The following is a 23,087-nucleotide window of genomic DNA, read 5'->3' on the forward strand; positions in this document are numbered from 1 at the left end:
TCTGTAGTATATCACTTAGTTTACCGCCGAAGCTTCAAAGTATAGCAAGTTATATGAAGCATCTTTTATGCGCAAGTTTTCTATTATATGCCGATTATTTATGAACGAGAAAGCTTGTTTCCATATCAATTGAACCATCAAAATGGACTCAAGCGCATTAACATCCTTGCTGTATTTTGGTGGAATATATATTTTTGGATGGTACAGCTGTGCGATATATATTTTTGAGAGTCCATGGTTTGGCATACAATGGGCGAACTTTCATCTGATTAATCTTGATAAAAACTACTTACACTGAGGACTTTCAATTTTCATATAAATCTGAGGGATTTTAATATCCTATACAAGTTTGCTTTATTTGTCACATCACCATGACTATGTCAATTTGTGAGTACAATGCAATCAAGCTATATAAGCACCTACCCTCACTAGGGTTGTATGAATACATATTGGCCATCTCACAGCTCCAAAGCCACAAAGAAAGCTGCATACTGATGAGTTATGCACATTGGTTGATATCGGCAGGATTTAAGCTGCTTTTCACGAGATGCACCTATGGACATGGGAAACACCAGGAAGTTAAGTTCAAGGCTAGCCATTGGTTGACGCTCTGCTTCAATGCTTGAGCAGGGTCTTGAAATGACACAGCATAGTACGACTTGAAAAGCAAGGTTGAGTTTTGGGCGTTCCAATGAAATTTCTGCATTGCCTCTTGGCATGTATTGACTACTGAGTTTCTTTCAGTAGAAATCAACCCACCCTTGGAGCTCCTTTAGCGCTTATCAGGAGTTTAGCTTTGGCAAGGGCTGCCGGTGGTATCTTCAAAGCGCGCTGTTTACATTTGTCCTTTTCAGCCCAAAAGCATTTACCACCTTAGGCCGTGTTTAGTTGGGGAATTTGGGAGGTGCCAAATTACTGTTACAGCACTGTAGCACACTGTAGCGTTTCGTTTGTATTTGTGAATTATTGTCCAAATATTGACTAATTAGACTCAAAAGATTCGTCTCGCAAAGTACAACAAAACTGTGCAATTAGTTTTTAATTTCATCTACATTTAGTACTCCATGCATGTACCGCAAGTTTGATGTGATGGGGAATCTTCTTTTTGCATAGTGTCAAAGTTGGGAGTTGGGAGTAACTAAACATGGCCTTACTTCAATTCAGGACTTGTCTTCTGCTGACTTTATCCTTTGGTACTAAGATGACTTGAAAACATTAAAATCTTTAGCTGTATTTTGGTGGGGTGGTATAGCTGTGCGATCTATTTCTGAAATTACATGGTCCGGCAAATAATGGCACCACAACATTCATCAGATTAATGTTTATAAAAGTTGCATATATTAGGACTTCCAATTTTCAGATAAATCCGAGGGATGAAATATCCTATAAGCTGGCTTTATTTGTCACATCACCTCGACTGTATCGATTTTTTTAGTACAATGCGATCAAGTTATATAAGCAGCTACTACCTCTCCCACTAGAGTTGTATTAATATATATTGGGCATCTCACAGCTTCAAAATACACAAAGAAAAGCTGCACACAGATGAGTTATAGGGCACATGCATGTTGTAGTAGCGTGCCAGTAGCAGAGACTGAGGATGATATCCACAGGAATGAAGCTACTTTCATGAGATGCACCCTGGGCTTGGGAGACACCAGGAAGTTTAGTTCAAGTCTAACCATTGGTTGGAGACCGAGCTGGCACCACGATTAGGGTTGGAACCCTTGCAGCCACCAGCAACACTAGCATTCTGGGCCCTGCCACGGTTGCAGCCTTTGCAAATTTGCTGGAGGTGGAGGTTCTGCCGGTGGCAGGGACGCCGAGTGGCTGTTTGATGGCGAACAGCGTGGTGGGCGATCGAGTCAAGGCACCCGCCCTTGTTGCACGACAGCTCACGCACCAGAGAATGGGATGATGTCGGCGGCAAGGATACTGACTTGTTTTGAACGAACTTTTTTTTTTTGAACGAACAGGATACTGACTTATCGACACCAGTGTATGTATTCCCGAATGCAAGTCTTGATTTTTATATATGAAGACGAAACTAAGTTCAATTCTTGTCATAGAAATGGGATGCAACGGGAATTCCAGCTGCAGTCGCAAGATCTCGTGACGCCCAGATGCCATGCTGAACTGAAAAGAAACGGCATCTCCACCACCATGTGCGGGCTCCTGTAGTACAGCGGCGGCGTTGCCTTGGCCATGGTCAAGTGAGATGACCGTGAGGTTGTTCGCAAGATGCATAGTTATAGCGAAATTTCATCGTTTGGGTGTTTTGTGATTTGCAAATATATAGGATGTGTTCTGGTTTAGCCAGACTGATAGAAGGCGCAGCAGCAATGGCACTGCATTAATGCCTCTCAGTAGAGCCGAGGCCCAGGCCCAATACTGAAGGACAAGGTGGTCGCAGCATTGGAACAGCTCCAGAATGCCAAGGTGGGAGGTAACCAACAGCAACAAATAAAGGATCGGAGGCCGAGCAATCCGAGCATGCACAAACAAGCCTGCTTGTTCTCCAAAGACATACTTCTTTTTTTGATGGAAAACTCCAAAGACATACTACTGAAGAAGGCTGCATAGCATTTGAAAAGTATTGGAAAATGCCGCTGGCCATAGGCCAAGTTCTGTTTTTTCTCAACATAATTTGTGAAGGAGGGCTAACACATAGTTGCTTTTGCTTATGATAATGCAGACATGCAGTGAGATATTCCTCTGTTTTATGCTAAACGGGGACTTCCTCTGTTTTTGTATCAATTTTGAGCAACTCAGTTTCCTATCGTGCCACAAGGACTCAAGGTGGATCTCATTAGCTGAACCATACTTCAACTCCAAAAAAAACAAAATGATGTTGGCCATCGCAGTGGCTGGCCAAATTATCTCTATTGAGGAAAGCCTTTTTGTCACCATGGAAGAAATCTTAGTCTCTCAGCAGCTGGCTGATAATCCTTGATAAAAACATAGCTCAATTCAACACTACTGCTTTGTCAATATATATGTTGTAAACTTGTTCTCGGTAACAGACGTGTTCTAGCTATACACAGGTTAATGATAAATGTATTAGCCATCTCGGAACTTAAAGCTAGAACAATACCTCATGTACAGATGTTTTGTAGTCCATCTGGAAATAATGTTCACTGGCCATTTGGTCACCCATGCTCTTGAACGTACTCTTTATATGCTGTATTTTCTGTAGTATTTTAACATGCGTTATTAACCAGAAAAAATGTAAAAAAGAGGGGGAAAAGACTTGCTTGCATTTTTAAAAATCAAATAAACGACGAAGTAGTTAATAGCATTTGTACCGTTTCATGGTTGGTAGAAAACACTTAATTTGAGTAAGATAGGTGTGACTGTACCTCTTTCGTCCATATTCGTATATAAACACACACCAGCCGTGTATACTAGTACAATTTTTGTAAGAATCATATTTAGCAAGTACGAATTGAATGCATGCATGCTGTAGATTTTGTTTTGCAATTTCTAGAGAAGAGTGCTACAGAACGATCGCCGTGGACTCATCACTCATGGCAATGGGATGCACTAGGGAATCTACCTGCACATGGAGATAACCAAGTCGCTTGGATTGGGAGGGAAATTAATTCGTTTTCCACCCCAATCCATACGTGTTGAGGGGAATTCAAACAAGGCCCAAGAGATGATGTCCATGTAAAGCGAGAGATACAACCAAAATATATCCATTCTGAAGATGACCAATGAGAGAAGGTCCATAAACACTGCCTTCAAGGAGCCGCTTGAGAATATGCTGTACTACTCTTTCTGCCTCTCTTTTCACGTTTGGCCCGGGTTTTTAACGTAGGTTTATTGTATTCTTCTCTTTTTTAATTGTATTTGCTTGTTTGAATATGCATGATAGATAACAGGGATGTCGAAGCTATGTTTTGTTTGCCATAAATGATGGATCTGTCCATCAGCATGGCTTGCCAAAATTGTAAACTTATGAAGATCTATATATTGTTCCTACCTCATACATATAGCTGAATGTAATTCAATGTAAAACATAACTAGGATGTCCCTGATATAGTAAATACAGGGCCAGCACAATGGGTCCTTAAGGCTGTATATATGTATGCGAATATAAGTATATGTAGATATATATGTCTAGTTTCACTTGCAAGGTATAAAGAGTTAAACTTCCAACGACACATCCTTAGTCTGAGAGCAATGTGCCTAATAATTTTTGATGAGCAATGTAAAGGCACATATAAAGCTCACATATAGTGGCACTGTAGTGCATGTGTGCAGGGGCGGATCCAACGTGGGGGCAGGAGCCCCCTTACAAATTTTAATCGTAGATGAAGAGAGAAGGAAGAAGGAAAAGGGAGGAGGGAGGAAGAAGAAGGGGAAGATAATTAGCCCCCCACCTCCTTTTGTGACCCTGGATCCGCCCTTGCATGTGTGTATAGGCACCGGAAATTTTAGCTACAGCTTTACTGACAGGTACTGTGCCATCTATTGGTCACGCACTGAAAATACAAGCTATGCAGTAAGAAGCAAAACAAGAAAGGAGGCTTTGAAACCTTCATGTACTTTGCAGGAGAGTTCACAACTAAATTGGAGCCAGAAGGAGTAATAAGTCAATCATGTTCTTGCAGCTCCGTGGGACTTAAACGTGTTCATTACCATGCAAATATTTTCGAGCAAAGGCAAAGCAATCTTTATTTGAAAGCATATAATAGAGCTTATCATGCAAATGATGAGGCAAGCCATGGATGGTTCCTGCCCTAGCTTCTTCCTAATGACGCTTCTTCAGTAATGGACGTATTTTTTGGGTACTGTCCTATGTAGTCTTCGGTCAGAGATGTACCTGCTCGACCTCTTTTTCGTGGTAAAAAGCTAGCACATGTCGATTTAGCAAACAAAAAAAAAATCTTCACACCATAGTGTAAGGGTCATATTGTGCACCGTAACATGGAAATATCTATCATGTATGGAGTAAGGGAGGGGTAACCATATCTAGAGAATGGCTCGCCAGTCAAGACAGCAAGCCCATGATGCCTAATTCTAGAGAGAGCTATTTCAATTCGATGCACCTGGGGGCGGGATGCTTCAGGAATTCCATGTGCGGGACTATAGCTCTTAATATCGCTGTCGTCATGTCTTCATCTGCTATGCACGTAACTGCTGGCCCCTAGTCTCGTAACTGCTGGCCCTAGACTCATGGATGCACCTTTTCAGCTTTTCATATAAACTTAGCTTTTGTAAGCTTCTGGCTTCCGAAAGTTGCATGAGAAGTTCGCTGTTTGTTTGAGCTTCTGGCTTTTCACACTGAGAAGCTGCTAGGAAGCTCAAACAAACAGGACCTGTAGCTCTGAATATTGCTATCGTCAAGTCTTCATGTGCTATATACATAACTGCTAGCCCTAGTCTCAGTAACTGCTGGACCTAGACTCACGGATGCACCACTTCTTCTCTTTCATGTTCTCACGTGCACGCTTTTAGGAAAATGTGTGCGGCCTCAAAAAGTTATATGGTTTGTATTCTACTTGTCTATTACGTTGATATGAAAAAGAAGAAAAATTCAAGAAGATGGGTTTGATTGCTTCTCAAGGGGCCACATTGTGTGTTATTATTATCTTCATTTATTTTTGTTGGATCAAGAACTAATTTGTGCTGGGGGTCTTTCAGTTGTAGTTATCTGTGCTGTGTCTCTAAATTATTTACCTTCAAATCTTCGAAGTTCAATGCCTTTGGATTCTACTGTGAAGCATCCTGTATGCTTGGGGTGTAATTCTCCTATTTTATGATGACTATTTATGAATGAGAAACTTCTTTCCATATCAATTGATCAATCAAAGTGGACTCAAGTGCATTAAAATCCTAAGGCATCTTTTGGTGGGATAGATTTTTTTATGGTATATAAATAGCTGTGAGATTTATTTTTGAGAGTACATGGTCTGCATACAATGCCCGCACAACTTCCATCAGACCAGTCTTGACAAAACCTATATTAAGGACTTCCAGTTTTTAGATAAATCTGATGGATTAAATATCCTACAAGCTTGCTTATTTGTCACATCACCTAGACTATCAATTTGTGAGTACAATGTAATCAAGTTATGCACGCAGCTACCTCCCATTATAGTTGTATCTGTAAGTAGCTGCGTATATAACTTATAGGCACGGTACAGCTCCAAAGCCATAGAGAAAGCTGCTCACGGAAGAGCTGGTTATAGTGTGCCATACTGCGCCATGCCACTACCAGAAATTACGGATGATATCATCAGGAATCAAGCTGCTTTCAGGAGATGAACCTTATAGGCATGGGAGGAACTAGGAAGTTGAGTTCAAGGCAAATGATTCGTTGCTGCTCTACTTTAAAGAATTGAAGTAATGACATCCGTTTTGGAAGTATGCAACTTTTATACTCCCTCCGTTAAATATACGACGCCGCCGTTGATTTTTTACTTCAATTTTGACCACCAATATCTATTGAACAATTTAGTAGGAAGTCTTGATTTTTATATATGATGAAGACCTGCAGTGAGATATTATGTTTTGGCTGGAACGTGGTGCCAACTATCGGTTAACGAGGGCGAATAGCTATTGGATAAGGAATGAATATTTTGTTTTGCATTCGATAGCTAATTTTTTTGTTTCAAATATTTAGAGGCCATATGAAATCTCAGCAAGTGAGCATTCAATTCTGAGCGTAGCCGCGGCAATGCGTATATTCTAGCGTATTTTCCGTTTGTTTTTTTTCTTATTTGAATCGGTTTCGCTTAACAGGGACTTCCTCTTTTTTCTATCAATTTGAGCACCTCAGTTTCCTATGGAGACACGATGCAAGGACTCATGGTCGATCTCTTTAGCTGAACCATTCTTCAACTCAGAAAACAAAATGGTGTTCACCATCATTGTGGCGCTCAAGCAGGCGGGCATTCGTTCTATTAGGCGTCCACGTGTCATCATCAATCGGAACAGGGTATGCAAAGGATGAAGTTTACAGCCGGCCGGCCTCCACCGACTTTTTTTCCCCTATTTCTTGGTTGGAAATAAACACTTGCTCCCTCCGTCCCAAATCACTATTCATTTTGGTATTTCTAGATATATATTATGTTTAGATACATAGCAAAAGTTATGCATTTAGAAAAATCAAAACGAATTGTAATTTGGAACAGAGGGAGTATATTTTAGTAAGAACAGTGTGGCTTTACATCTTTCTTCCGCATTTGTATATATATAAACACATCAGCCTTGTTTTGCTGTAACGAGAATCACATTCTGCAAGTAAGAATGCATGCATCCTGTAGTTTTAGTTTTGCCATTTCTAGAGAGGAGTGCTACAGATTGCTTGTCATGGAATCAACCATGGAAATGGGATGCACCAGGGAACCTACGTGCAGGCGGAGACAACGCAATCGCTGGGATGCCATGCTGACCTCGAGAACCATTGCAATTGATTGGAAGGTGAGCTTTGCCATGGCAGACACTTTACTGCGGAGACACTGCAGAGCTAGCTGCAGCAGTAGTCAATTGCGTTATTCTTTCAAGAAAAGTCTAAGAAAATATTTCCTGTGAGTCTTATGGGTGCTTTTGGAAGACCTGGAACAAGAAGGTGGGTGCCCAGGCCGGGATCACCATGCATGTCGAGCTCTGAGTGTGCCGAGCGCCCCGGCGCGTGGACACCAGCTGTCACCAGCCCCCTCGTGACTTGGTGCCATTCCATTTGTCATGTAGATTAGCTGGAGTAGCTTGCTCTCTTCCCACTCCCCTGTTTTCTCTCGCCGGCTCCTCTGGTCGGCCAACTCTTTCGGTTCCTCCTCAAGTAATAAAAAGTTGTTCAGGTGGGCTACTTGTCCCCCGTTGCGCGGTAAAATAAAACAGTTCATAAGCAAACATAAAGAACTCACGTCACATTAGTTTTCTCCATGGTGACGCTAGCATGGCAGTTCACCATTGATCTTGTGTCTACGGTCTACCAACGAACGTGCCTCAAGCCAGCACAGATCTTCTCTCTCCCGGCGCTAGACGTGCCCTAGCACGCAGCGTGTAGAGGCAGATGGACACCGCGACGCCGCTCCTGCGTAAAGTCTCACTTGGGCATGCTCCTGATGGCGCAGGCGGCGTACATAAGGAGATGTTCGTGGAGCAGCAGTTTCTTTTCAGTTCTGCATGGCATCAAGGCCATGGTGTCCAATCCAACTGCAGCTGCGATTCCTGTTGCATCCCATTTCTATGACAAGCATATTATTCTGTGTAGCACTCCTCTCTAGAAATCGCGCGCAAAACTAAAACTACAGCATGCATGCATTCTTACTCGCTGAATATGATTCTCACAACAATTTCTACTCGTGCATTATGGTTACAGGCTTACAGCAAACTGAGAGCTGATGTGTTTATATATACAAATGTGAAAGGAAGAGGTGCAGCCACACCGATCTTACTCAAATTAAGTGTTTTCTACCAACCAAGAACTAGTACACGTGATATTAACTACTCCCTCTCCTTTCCCTTTTTTACTTCTAAAAATGTAAGAGAGTCATTTCCACTTTTCTTTACATACAAGAGCTCAAGAGCATGCATATGGCAGGGCATATTACAATTGTACCACGTTTATGTCAGTAGGCAACGGCGGTGTACTCGTTTATCCTTCTCTGGTATCGATTATTTAAGCTGGCCTCATGCTCCTTGCCAAACAAAAAAGAAAGCAGCTCGAACATAGTACATAGGCAGAGGGACATCGTTATTTTGCTCCGAGGTGGGGATGATAATCTAATTCTAAGGCCACATGTCCCATGCAAACCCTTTCTCATTCTCTGGTTGAGCTACTTCTCTCTTTCTCACATCACCGTGTAGTGGACAAATGTAGAGCTACTTCTCTCTTTCTCACGTCGCGGTGGAGTTGACAAAAATATTCGTGCTCTAGAGCCCTTACAAGATATTCATTTTGTAATTCCTGCTGTCCACGTGTCATTTTGATAATTTCTCAAGAATAAAGTTACTGAAAAATTTTAGAATAATCTGCTATGTTATGGTTTTGTCATTGGACTTTCGATTGAACCTTGAGTTGGAGGATCTCGTTTTTTTTTCAGAGAAATCTTGAGGTCTTCAATGCCATACAATCTTATTACATGTCACTAGTAGACATTGCAGGTTGGCTTGTGAGTATGGCATGATTGATTAACACACCTACCCATCGTTATATAAGTCGACGATAAATGTATTGTACATCTCAAAGCGCAAAGGCACAGATAGAGTTCACATCCAGTGGCAAAGTAATGCATGAGTTTAGATAAAAATGAAGCTTCTTTTGCAAGATGCATGTAAACTTGGCATGGGAGAGATTGGGAAGTTAAGGCCGATGTTCACATTGCCATATACATTCATACATAGTGGCTAGCCAGGTAATCACCAGTCAGGCCTTGTTTAGTTCCTAATTTGGAAGTGGCAAAATTGGCATTTTGCCATAAATGCACAACTGTAGCATTTCGTTTGTATTTGTGAATTATTATCCAAACATTGACTAATTAGGCTCAAAAGATTCGTCTCGCAAAGTACAACAAAACTGTGCAATTAGTTTTTAATTTCATCTACATTTAGTACTCCATGCATGTACCGCAAGTTTGATATGATGAGGAATCTTCTTTTTGCGTAGTGCCAAAGTTAGGATTTTGGGGGAACTAAACAAGCCCTCAGTAGGCTTCCATTGCCCTGAAGTACCTCAATATTGTCTTCAACATGAGACTTATTTTCCGTGGTCCAGATGGAGTGGAAGTGATGAAGGAATATGTTAAATCAGACTGATTTTGCAAGGCCTTCGGCTCCCTATTCTCATCATCACATTGTGCTGGCTCATTTGGAATGAGAGGATTATGAAATATCCTACTGGGCGACCTCTTGCTACTTCGGCTGAAATAGGATATTTGTGTCTCCGGTGAGCTGCCGGCCTCTTAAAACTTGTACCACTATACACTTGAAGGATTCACCTTTAATTTGTATTCTTGGCAAGTATTGACATCCTTTCCAAAAGGTGGTTTGCTACACACACACATCTCAAGCCTTTAATTTATATAAGCTAATGACAAGCCCTGCTAATGTCGATTGAATGTAGACCACCAGGTTCTCGCCGTCCCATCTAAATTCCAATGAACTAGCATTGCTCAACACTTTGCAAATTGAATTGCCATGTATATTACAACGAGGCCATCATACACGCCCTACAATCAACGAACAGTTCATGCTCTGTCCTGAATTCTTTATACTCCATTTTTCTACTTGGTGTGAAACACTGATGCTTGAGAGCCAAATCGTTGTGGCTATATATATGCATCTTTATTTCATATTGGCACATACCACATAAGTACAAGGAGTTACACTTGGAAATATGCTAGCATGCGTTCTATTGTGTGTGTGTTGGGGCGCGGGGGGGGGGGGGGGGGGGGGGGTTTTTCCAAGGTTTTTAAATTTGCCGAGTGTTTTCGGCAAGCACTCGGCAAAGAGCTGTTTGTCGAGTGCCCGAGAGAATAAACTTGGTAAATATAAAAATACTTGGCAAACTTAAGGATTCCGGTAGTGACTATCGTCTTCGTCTGGTTTGTAACTGCTGAGCCTAGTCTCACTTGGTCATCAGCCTTCTCCTCTTTCGTATTCTCACGTGCACGCTTGTAGGAAAATGTGTGCGGCCGTAAAAAAAAATGGTTTCCAGTAGTGATGCCGATTATGTTGATGTAAAGAGAGAGAAAACAAAAGGAAAGTTCAACGGATGGGGTTTGGTGGCTTCTCAACGGGCCGCATTGTGTGTAACTTGTTATCATCACTTTTGGTGGATCAAGAGCTAGATAGATTAATCGCACCTTGTACTGGTTCTGGCGCTGAATTTGCAACTTTCATGCACGTTTTACCATTTCTCGTCAGTCGTCATCGTGTTCCATGCACTTTAGATACCTGTTAATCAGTGGTTAATCCTACAGTCAAGCTATGGATAGCACCAATTATCTGCTACATCAAAACAAGTCTAACAATTTAATTACTACACGTGCGTTAGTTAAACATGCAATGGTACACTACTGCACAGTCGGCTATCACCGCCGTCCCCCAAACCTACGTGCATGACCGTGCTAGCTATTTATCTCCACGCATGACCTAAGTATGTGTCCTGGTAGGTATTTAATTACATCTGCAGCAGGAGTGATCGGAGCAGTACATAATACACCTCACACCGCTCGTACGTATCTACGATAAATAGCAGGCAGCAGGCAGCACGCAGCAGTCAGCATCTCCGTGTGGTAATGTAAATGCAAGAGCGCATTCATGTTTTCCTCCGGATTCAATTTACTAGAATGGATAGCTGGGCAGGGTAGGCAAATGGTAGCAAAGGTCCCGAGCTCCACGGACAGTTTAAGGCTTCAAGCTACTCATAGATTGGGAAATGGAGGCTTCTGGAACTTTCAAATGTAGTGTTGTTGAATTCCATTAAGGTCCCGTTTGGGTCCAAGGAATTGGAATCTATTTAATGGAGTAGGCTAATTTATGTTGGAATGTGGCATTCCACAACTTTCCAAAGTTTAGATATAAGCCTATCTTAAATTCATGGGGTGGGAGATGGAAATTGATTCTATGGATTATGGTTATTAGATGGAATTCAATTCTTATAGCACGCTCTTAGACTCGCTTCTCTATAGTAGAAGTGCAGCATACAAGTATCTCTCCCATATCACCAACTATAATATACAACTATATTCCACATACAATTATATTAGCTTAATTAATTTGTGTCTAAATTATGATTATTAGGATGGAATTCAATTCCAATGATCCAAACGGGGCCTAAGACATTACAAGGTTTTCACACCAAGTCAGCATATAGCAGTAATTTTTCAGTTGTAGTTGTAAAAGACATTATTTATTTTTTCAGTTGAAAAGATTGGGTTCTTGTTCCTAACATTTGAGCAATCCTATTTATATATTGTACACTTCTAACTCCCTGTTGCTGTTCCTAAGAGAAAACACAAATAAAAAAGAGCGACACAAATGCACGCTAGTTTTTATTCTAGGAGCTATAATAGTGACGAGTTCTTGCCATAATGTAATGGGAATGGGAAGCACCGGAAATTTTAGTGACAGTGTTACTGAACGGGCCGGGCAAGCGCCATTATGGGTCACGGAGTGGAAATGCCAACCATGCAGCATGTAGCATAATGAACAGAAGGAAGCTTGGAAACCTTGCCCAACGGACGTTAGCAGGTAAATGGATCTCTGTATTTTTCACGAGGGTCTGCTATACTAATTATTGGAGCAGGAAGCACCACGGTTGTTATTTGTTAACAAGTCGACATCAACCATGTTCTTGAAGCTCTATGCGGTTTTAGCGTGTTAATTATTGTGCAAATTATTCTTCGAGCTTGCAAGTGCCAAGCTTTATTAGAATGCCTAACAGAGAGGTTATATAGTGGAAATTATGAGATTAGCTTTGAATTTTCCTGTCCTTTCTAATAACTCCTATTAAGTAAATGACGTTCTGAAGGCTAGTCCTTTGTGTAAGGGTCATATCTTGTCCACCCGTCATATAACATGGGAGCTTTCATAACCATATTATGTAGAGAATGGCTCGTCAGTCGAGAGAACAACCTGGCCATGCTATTTCAATTCTTGGATGGCCTACTTGTGGGGGTGGGAAGCATCAGGTACAGGAACTATAACAATGATTAATACTGGTTGCGTCGTTTGCTCCCGAATTGCTTGCCCTAGTCTCAAGGCTCCACCTAAGCTGAGACATTATGTACTTCTTTTGGGTGGAAACCAACTTTGTCATCCGGCGGATCCAGGCGAATAGAAGCTTGCCGGGATCATGTCTATCAGACAACGGGGTCACCAAGCAGTATTAACAGCCATGTACAATTCCATTGAGTTTTTCTAAATCCGTTGCGGCCAGCTGACCCAAATGAGAAGCTTTAGTCCCGCCCCTAATGTCATCCGCTGATACATATAAAAGGTAAAAAGTTCAGGAGGTTGAAAATCAAACCATAGAACTTGGACAAATCACTTACATTCAATATTCGAAACTCCACTCTCTGAAGTGGTTTTGAAGCAGTATCTTCAAGTTCAATATCATTAACAACCATGAACTGCATGAATTAGATTCTAAAGATTTCGTGGGGATACATTTGGGGATCACAAATTTTCTCTTCCATAAGGGCTAGTTTGGTAGCAGGAGCAAATTAACCCCATGGAAGAAAGCCCGGGGGAATTTTCGTGGACATGTGAATCCTGCTGGGGAAGATACCTTGTGGGGGAAATTGCCCTCTGCTATTTGGAAATTGCCCCGCTGGGCTTCCTTTGGCTTCTCCGCCGGTGCGGCGGCCAGCATCGACGCCACGTCGGTGGTGGCCGTCTTGGTATTCCTGCAATCGATGAAGAGTTGCTTCTCCTGGCCGTATGTGGAGTGGGAGAAGACGATGGTGTCACCGGCTCGGAGGCCCTTCTCCCGGACGAAGCGGCTCCAACCCTTGGTGAGGATGTAGCTCTGGCTGCTATTCCAGTAGGAGTACCGGAACCACCACACCTTTCCCTCGCCGTCCGCGAAGTTGAGGAGCACGCCCTTGCCGGTGGCGGCCTCCGACACGCGCTTGAGCGGGAAGTGCTTCTCGGCGTGCTGCTTGGGGACGACGAGGCGGTTGAGCTTGTCGACATCGCTGGGGTGACGACCTTGTCGAAGAGCTGTGCGCGCGCCCAGGCCGGCGTGGGTTGGGCACAGGTGCCCATGCCCCAGCCATGGCGCAGGCCCTGGCGGAGCTCGTCGGCGTAGATCTGTGCTGTCGGAGCCACACCCACGCGCGTGGAGCGCATGGTGCTGTTGTCGCGTGACGTTGTCGGAGCTGGGAGCCACGGTGGCGGCTTTCCGTAGGAGCAGGAGCGGGTGCCGCTCTCTCGCTCGCGCAAGCGAGACGCGTGACGGGGAGCGCTTCCCGACCGCTGTAGGTCGGGCTCTTTTCTGCGTGGAGATTGGGCTCACGTTGGCCGAATAACCCCTCCTAGCAGGCTGCCAAACTCGCCGATGAATTGCTCCGCGAAACGAATATGCGCAGCCTTTCTCCACGCGGAAAAGGTCGGGAACCTCGCGGGTATATGGGCTGCCAAAGGCTTACAGGCGAGGGCGGGGAAGTAGGTGCAGCGAGGTTCATTTATGGTGCCATCTTCCAATCCTCCACGCTAAAATGCCTGCCGCAGCTTATCTGCCACCGTCGTTGTGGGAGAAGACGATGCGTGCAGCGAGAGTCAAGCCGTTGCATGCTTCTCGGAGCATAGGCTACGGCTATCGTCTCACAAGATGCCGGTTTCCATCTCTCTTCATTCAACACTGTACACGTCGGCTGGTTTTGCTTGTGTGCCAGTGTAAAGACGGGAGTTGTCTCTCCGTTGTACATACACCGATACAACATGCATGTGCTAGCTGCACCATCTATGAATGATGGCTCGTGGAACCTCACTATTGTCTTTGTCTGTGTCTGTGACGTACGATAGGCAACAACCAATATAATCAACCATGTCTATGCCATGTAGGTAACAATTAGCAAGGCATTAGATGAGAAGCTATGGGTACTCCAATCTAGACCGCGGAAACTTTTGCTTCTCTCCATGGACAGGGAAAGCACACAAATTTTCCATATTCACAATGGGATTGGGAGGCACCAGGATTGAGCATAGAACTTGTTTGCGCCTTGTCTCCGTGTTCCGCATTTTCTTATCCTCTTTTACTTCGCAATGGTTTGTGCAAGTTGTGAAAACTTGTTTATCCATGCTGGTATGGTCCTCTTCTGCAAATATTGTGAACTAGAGTGGACAACGCGCAGTCACAGCAGTTTTGATCGTGCTAGTTTTCATCAACACTGAAGTCTGTGTTGAATTACGTGAGGCTCTTCTTGGCTCGCTAGCTCTATTCGACAGTGACTAGTCAGCAGTTTCTTTATCTCAACAGTACTAATTTTTCACTTCTGGGATCCTAAGTGGCAATGGCAGTGCATCACGTTACTTATAAATTTTTGAAGAGCAACTTGAACCACACGGGGCATAATGATATTAAATGAAAAAATGAGAATTTAAATATCCTTGATTTTGTCTACTCCTAATTTGATCTTGGGCGGGAGCAGACTGCGACATCTTATAGTAATGCTTGGTACTATCACTGCATTTTAGTTTCAATGCAAAATTAATGTTATTTGGAGGTTACCTACAATGCAAAGTTGGTCATTTTTACTCATCATATTCTCGTTGGTAAAAAATTAATAGGGCCAGTAAATTAAAGAACAACCAACGACATGAACACCTTTATTACACAGAAAATAAATAGTGGGCAACAAGTCGTCCACTTCACATGATGTAGAGGAAATAAAAAGGCTCCTTATCCGTATCGTCTTCAGAGTTATATATATTGGGAATTTGTAACAGTTTATACATAGAAAGTGACACAGTCTAGATTGGTTACGGATACGTGTGTTAGGAAAGGGGAACTCCTGGAAGCTCAGGTTTACCGTGTCTGCAAAAGGTGGATGCAACATTTTGTGGATAGGTCGGTATGAGATTGGGAGGCATAAGGAGTCGATGTGGTTCTTGGGAAACAATTCATGCTTGGTTGAGAATCTTGGCTCCAAGCATTACCGGCACGCATGGTACCCCAGCTATCCCATTCAGCTCGGATCCTTTGGGACAATGAGCTTGCATTGGGTGTGCACGCAGGTCCAGGATGAAGATGGGAATCTCGTGGCACGCCAACAACGACTTGAAGGACCTGGTTTATTTGCCTGCTGCCGAATGATTGGCAGATGTAAATAATTTTTTTTAGATAATGGAAGAGTATTCCAGCTTGAACACTCGTGATTATAATATTGCGAACAACCATCAACCCTTACATTCCTTAACATTAATTATTAATCTGCAGATAACAAGCTACTGTTCTTATTCTTTATCTGACATACTCAAGCATTGCACCCATAGCAATTATGTGTTTCAATAGTGAGCGTGCAGTTAATAATTGGTTGTAAATCATTCCTAATGGTACTTGTGTTCCTTCTGCTTCGCTGGTCGAGAACTTATACATGACAGTAGTGCATCAAAGAGCTGTTTTACATAAATGCTGAGTGATGGACAACATCTACTCATTTGCTGAGACTAGCAGAGTACTAATCTAATTCGAAGGATGAGACATCATGCACAAACTCGGTATGAGATTGGGAGACACCAGGAGCCAGTCTGTGAGCAACAATCATGCGCCCAGTCCATTGCCTAGAGCTATAGTGTTTCTTCGTCAACGTGGAGCATTACATTCTTCCACCTTCTTTGCTTCAGGTTGATTTTCACGTCTAGGTTACTATTTACAATGCCGCAACACTTCATCATTATTTTCTCAAAGAGATATATGAATCGTCCACACGATAAAAAGTTGAAGTACAAAACAGTAACCATCCTCAGATCCTTGTTTCTGTTTTCCTCTAAGTTTGTTCTTGGCTGGCAGACTTGCCACTCATGTAACGCTGGACGCCGTCCCAGCAAGTAGGTGGGTACCCATGCAGTAAATCATGTAAGTTGTGGTTATCAATTAATTAGCAACAAATTATATTAAAACAAACATAATGCAATATGAGCTTGCTGAACTGCTTGGTAAACTTTCCTAGGATCACAAACAAGCCTTTTTGAACTATACAAGCCAAAAGCGATGACAAGCTTCTCTCGACCTCTCTTTTATGACATCAATCACCCATCTGCAATCTTTGAAAAAAAAAGAAAAAAGAGAAAAATATATTCAGAAAGTGGCTATACAATCCTCATCATCCAGTAATTCAAGTAATTAAAACAAACAGCTATCGTTCAGATAGAAAAGAAATGGATAGGAGGTCAACAACATGCCTGTCGAAATGATGGTGCCGTTGTCAAAAGAAAAGAAGTGTACTCACATGCTCTTGTTTCCCTTCATGTTTGCAGTTCTTGACTGATACAGACAAGTAATAGTATTTTTTTTTTCTGAATCATCCCAATGCTTGTTATCTGCACATGCCGAAAAGAAGCCATGTAACCGGCTAAATCATTCCTATCCATTTGACGCTCAAAACATTCAGTGAGCATCCAAGCCCCGGTTGGTAAGTCATTCATGTGGTAGCGGTAAGTGAGCCAGATAAATACCAAACATCACAATGCTCGTCGCGCGCTATCGTAGGTATATAAATAGTGACCGCCCATTGTTCTGTCATTGGCACGTACAGAATGACTCGATGCAAAGCTAACCTTAGTCTTGGTAAAATAAATTATTAAACCATGAAGAAGGAAGCAGAAGTTACCTGCGCCCCTGATTATGGGAGGAACCAGTATCGGAGTATTATTGTTTGTTGGGATTAACTGACATACATTGCATATATTGCAATGATATCTGCTATTTGGTCTAGCATGTGTAGCGCTTTGGTTGAGCACTCTGTAAGCATGAAGCTATTTTTCTCATTGACAAGAAGATGTGGTCCATCCTGAATGACTAGACATATGCCATCCGGCAGATGTCCACTCTGTAAGCTTTGCGCGACTGCCACTGGGAGTTGCATCGGCGCTCCATGTGACCCGAGGCGCCGCACCGCCGGCAGCGAATTGGATCGCGACAGGAATTGACGAGGTGGTCGGAGGCCAAGCAGCGAAAGCAGCCGTTGGGCGGAGGAAGGAAGTGAGAGCGTTGGAGTGTCCGGCGCGGGGCAGCCGGACTTAAGGCAGCGAGCAGGTAGCTGCCGCGCTTCGACGCAGTAATGGCCGCATTGGGCTCGAGGAGGGAGGGACGGCGCGTCGCGTCCCTGGGGGAAGGGAGGGGGGCGTGGCAAGTCAGGTCCTTCGTGTACGGGGCCATGGACGTGTCGACCGGCAGTAGAGGAAGCAGAGGGGGAAGAGTCGGGGCAGACGGAGTGGGTAAATGCAGGAGATACGCCGATCTCCGCTTGTCAAGATTGCCGGAGTGACATGTCGCAGCGGCGGGGAGCTGTCTCCCACCACGCCAGCAGAGGGATTTTCCCCTTGGGAAGGGCAGCTAGTGGCCGGAGGTGGGTGAGGCGAAATAACTCCAATTTCAGAACGCAAACGTTCAACCGCGCGGATCGCGTCTTCCTCAACGACGTGCAAGTTCATCTGGACCGTACCAAGGCTAAGGCGATGGCGAAGCGAGATGAACCTCGCAACCACCGGGCTAGCTACCGCGACGCGAAACATGTAGACTTGAGGCGACTCAGCATACAAACGAACGGGGAAGGAGGTGAGATGGAAGTTGAGGAGCTTTGAGACCTGATGGGTTCGAAGATGAACAGGGGACGACGGGGTGAGCCAGAGAGTACCTGGCTGCGGCGACGGGACACCAAGGAAAGAGGAGGAAAAGGTGGTGAAGAAGTTCTGGAGCAGCCTCTCTTGGAAGAGCTCCCCTTGCTTGCAGTGCTTACCCCGGGCATTCCGTGTTGAACTGAATCTCGTGCATTCTTTAATCATTCTGCAAATAGGTGATGCATTTTAGGGGGTGTTTGGGAGCACTTCACTTCACCAAAAATCACTCCACTCCACCAACTCCAAAAAAATCGCAGCCAAACGCGTTCGGCTCCAGCAACTCCGGCTCCAGGAAAAAAGGTGGAGCAGGGGGTAGATCCACGTTTTTGGTGGAGTACCTCAAGAGGTGCTCCAAAAATCCTCTTTACAGACCTCCTCGTGGAGTTGGTGGATATTTACCCACCACTGCCACTCGTTACACAACGTAACGGTTCGCGAAATAAAAAAGGAGACGCTCCCGTCGCGGCGGCCGGCCTGCCTGCCGCGCCGCTCCCGCCCGCTGCGCCGCCCGGCGCCGCCACCCGCCGCTCACCGCGCCGCCCGGCGCCGCCACCCGCCGCTCTCCGCGCCGCCCGGTGCCGCCGCCCGCCTCCTGCCGTTCGCCGCGCCGCCCGCGCTGCCCGCCGCCCGCGCTGCCCGCGCCGCTCGCCGCGCCGCCCGCCGCCCGCGCTGCCCGCCGCCCGCGCTGCCCGCGCCGCCCGCGCCGCCCGCCGCCCGCGCCGCCCGCCGCCCGCGCTGCCCGCGCCGCTCGCCGCGCCGCCCGCCGCTCGCCGCGCTCCTCAGCCGCTGCACCCCGCGCCGCCCGCCGCCGGCCGCCCGCCGTGCGCCCGCCCCTGCCGGCCGCCCGACCGCCGCCCCTCGCGCCGCCCCGGCCTGCCGCCCGCCCTGCCGCGCGTGTGGAGCATCAAGAATGGGGCTGAAGGGAGCAAAACAGAGGAAACCGGACTGCCTGCAACCAGGTTAATTGAAGAGGAAAACTCAATTTCAGTGACCCAAAAATTTCTCAAAGATGGCAATCTTCTCCAACTGGAAGGACTATTACGTATTCTCTAGAGAGACCGAATCATCGCCCTCTAAAGCTGATTCCAAAACTGAAACCGCGTCAGGCCAGACGGCCAGTAAGCCCCTCGCCCCGTCAGGAGAAGAGAGGGAGAACAGAGGGAGAACTAAAGAGACTGACAAGTGGGACCCATTCACATGGGTATAATGGACTTTACACAGCAAGATCTTCTGTTTCCGGAGCTGGATCTGTGCACTTTGCCAAACATGTGGACAGCTCTGGTATTTTTCTGGAGTTGGTGGAGTGGAGCTGCAATGTGGTGGAGTTGGTGGAGTGGAGCTCAAAAATTTGGAGTGGAGTGCTCCCAAACACCCCCTTAGTTACACGTTTACATTCTTAAGAATAGCTAGCTCTGCATGTGTGTGTAAGCCAGAACCGTGCTGTGTTCAAGGTGCGGCCAGGAGCGCTCGCTGCCATGCCGCGCAGAAACCGTTCCCGCGCACAAGGCGGGCACGACACAGCGTGAGCGCGCATGGCGGGGAGTTCGTTGGTCTTGGACCATGTAATCACCGCGAATAAACAGTAACAACAATGACAAGAAAAGCTGCAACGTTTTGGCAGCGCCATTCTCTCGTGTTCGTGAGTTCTGTGTGATCTCGAGCTTGAGAGGGTGAGCGACGTCGTGTCCGTGGTGAGCGCGGACGCCGGAGCGTTGCAGATCGCCGTCGGTCCAGCCATTCCGGCAGCCGGCGCCAACATCCCGTTCGCGAGTCTCCGGCGGCGGAGGCCAAAGCTCGACCGACGGCGTGGGTCTGGAGCACGAGAGCTGAGGGGTGGATGGGTCAGTGGAGGAGGCGGTGGCAGTGGTGATGATGGCAGTGGTGGGAGGTGGCGGGGGCAGGGCCGGCGGTGGGGATGGTGACGGCGGGGGCGAGGTGGGGGCGTCGCCCGGGTCGCGAGGGGCAACCCGAACCATCCGCATCCTTCTAACAGGATTTCCACTTCATCTTTTATGTTTCCTGTTGTCAATGGGTCAATATATAGATTGTAAATTAATTAATACACATCTTCCTGAATGATATTACTATTTTCGGTCAGTAACTATTTTCTTCCTGACAAGAAGCTATATATTAACCTAACTATCCTTCTTATTATTCGTATATTGTTGAAACATCACACCGTCCTATGCTTTTGTGAGCATCTGTTACGTTGCAATATTATTATCAAGAGTTCAAGACTTGAGACAATCCCAGCAGGCATTCAATAATATTGTATATTCAGTTCCGACTGGGAACCTTGGTAAATTATTCACATCATGTTAGCAATTGTTCTCCTGGCATCCCATGAGCTAGCTAGCTGCCATCATTCATCAATCATGGCTATGGATGTATCAGTTTTGTCGCTGACAAACAACCATTTCCATGCGTTATATATAGGTCATCAATAGAAGGGAAGCTACAAATACTCCAATTTTAACTGCTGAAGCTTTCGATTCTCTCCATGCATAGACAAGGACAGCACACATGAATATTCCGTATTCACAATGGGATTTGGAGGCACCAGGAGTTAGCATAGAGCTTAGGAAGTACTACCTGGACCTTCAGGTCCTCTTCCTTGTCCTTGATTGTGTAGAAATGCTTAGGAGGCAAGACAAATGCTTGCCTATCATATGGACCTTTTGTGTATTCGAGTGATTGGGACATGGAGCCAAAGACCTCGATGCAGACTACATACACTAGTACGACAGCAGCCACTTGTGCTAATCTCTGCTTCTACGTTATGATCTTTTTTGAATAAAACAGACATAATTTTAAGATCGTCATTTCTTTTGTCTACTCCTCGACCTCCCAGTTTGAGCTTAGGTTGAGACTGCCACACATTATAGTTATCCTTAATACTATCTATCACTGCAAGTCTGCATGTGTAACCATTTAGCTAGGTGGTGTACATGCAAAACCAATATTATATGGAGGTTACCAAACAGTGGAAATTCTATCACACTGTCACTAATATTCTGTCATGATGATGTTATCCTGAGCACAATATAAACACGAAGAACATGCTATTAGTCTTGGTTGGTAAATAATTAATTACGACAGTAAAGAACAACTTACATGTACGCCGCGTCTTACTGTACAGAAAAATAAATAGCCGGCAACAAGTCCTCCACTCCAAATAATAAGGACCCTTCACTGGCTCTGGATAAAAAAAAATGAAAATGACCAACTTGGATGAAGGAGATTTGTTTGGCATCATGAGAAATGACAGGCATTAGGAAGCCAAATATCATGATAAGGATGTGGAGGCTACTGGAACCTGCACCAGGCAGCTGGTAGTGGCGGAAGTTGAACAGAGAGGTAAGGGCGGGGGCCAGCAACACTAAGGGTGTGTTTGGTTGGTTGTATCATTTGATTCATGTATGAAATGATTTAAAATAATAATGATCCTTTTGTTTGGTTGGGTGAATTGGACCAACTCATCCAGGATGAGACCATCCCACTTAATACATTATTCTACTAATTAAAGTGAACCATATGGTACAAGCAAATTGGTTGAACCATCCCATCCAGGATCATCCATGCATGCATCATGTGGTGCATGCAACCAAACACACCCTAATTAAATCCTCAGTATCACTGTACAGTAGCTTAACTAATGGTGTTCTTAGTTTGGCAGGGGGAGACATGGCCCACCCTTGCCACAACTAAGCTCCGCCAATGCCAGCTGGTGAAGCTTGATGCGTAGTGGCAGATGGGAACAACTGAATCAATTATAAGCATGGAAACATCTTGTTCGTTGACAAGAGGCAGAGCAGACAGTAATCATCAGGAGATCTGGGTCCAGCTGCTGTGTTTTTTTGTTGCAATTCAAGTAATTTGGCAAATGCTATCATTGTAAACAATTCCGTGGATCGTGCTAGCAGAATAAAAGAAGTTTACTCACATGCTCTTGTTTCCCGTTCTTGACTGATACAGACATGCATGTAATACATTTTTTTTTCTTAATCATCCCAATGCTCTTGAGCAGCACGTGGAAAAGAAGCCATGTAACCTGCTTAATAATTTATTTCTATCCATTTGACGCTAAAACATTTCAGTAAGCATCCAACTGATGGAGTTTAATTTGGTGCCTGGTTGGAGATAAGTGAAGGCACTTGAATACCAAACATCACTAGACTCGTAGTTGTTGTAGATAAATAGTGAGTCACGGACCGCTCGTTATTGTCATGGACATGCATACAGAATGACTCAATGCCAGGACCATAAGAAGAGGTTCTACGAGTACTCCAGTAGTACAGTCCAATGAGCCATGAAAAAGGATGCAGAAGTCACCAACACACATGGGTATGGGAGGAACCAGGAGTGTGTGCCGCGCCTACAAGTGGCTAGCAAGCTTCGATGCCCAAAATACCTTGACGTATGGTGGGCCTTATTTGCGCAGCATGTGATCGGGTTGAAAATACGCTAGGCCTCGTTCTGCAGCCCATGAACGGTTCCAGGCTAGGAACTGTGCCAGGTCAGGTTCAAAATACGTTAGGTCTCATTTGGCAGCCTATGAACCGTTCCAGGCTAGGAACTGTGCCAGATCAGGAATTAGTGGATCCAGCCTTTCATTCATTCCAGGCCAGGAATGAATCTAGAGGTGACGAGATAGAATTCCAATCCGGATCAAAGAGTGTGCGAGGATTCCAATCCAGATCCATTTTCCTTCCAAGCCGGACAAAAAAGAACAACTCTTTCATTGGAAGGCTGGTTTCAAACTGGACCTCTTCAAACCACCCGGAACA

At 44.9% G+C, this 23,087-nt stretch overlaps 1 pseudogene; it reads right to left on the bottom strand.

The window, feature by feature from the left end:
• Window positions 1–12,914: 12,914 nt before the first annotated feature.
• LOC111257685 lies at window positions 12,915–13,809 on the bottom strand (annotated as a pseudogene).
• Window positions 13,810–23,087: the final 9,278 nt, after the last annotated feature.

Source organism: Setaria italica, chromosome VI (assembly GCF_000263155.2).
Source record: "Setaria italica strain Yugu1 chromosome VI, Setaria_italica_v2.0, whole genome shotgun sequence".
Classification (NCBI taxonomy): domain Eukaryota; kingdom Viridiplantae; phylum Streptophyta; class Magnoliopsida; order Poales; family Poaceae; genus Setaria; species Setaria italica.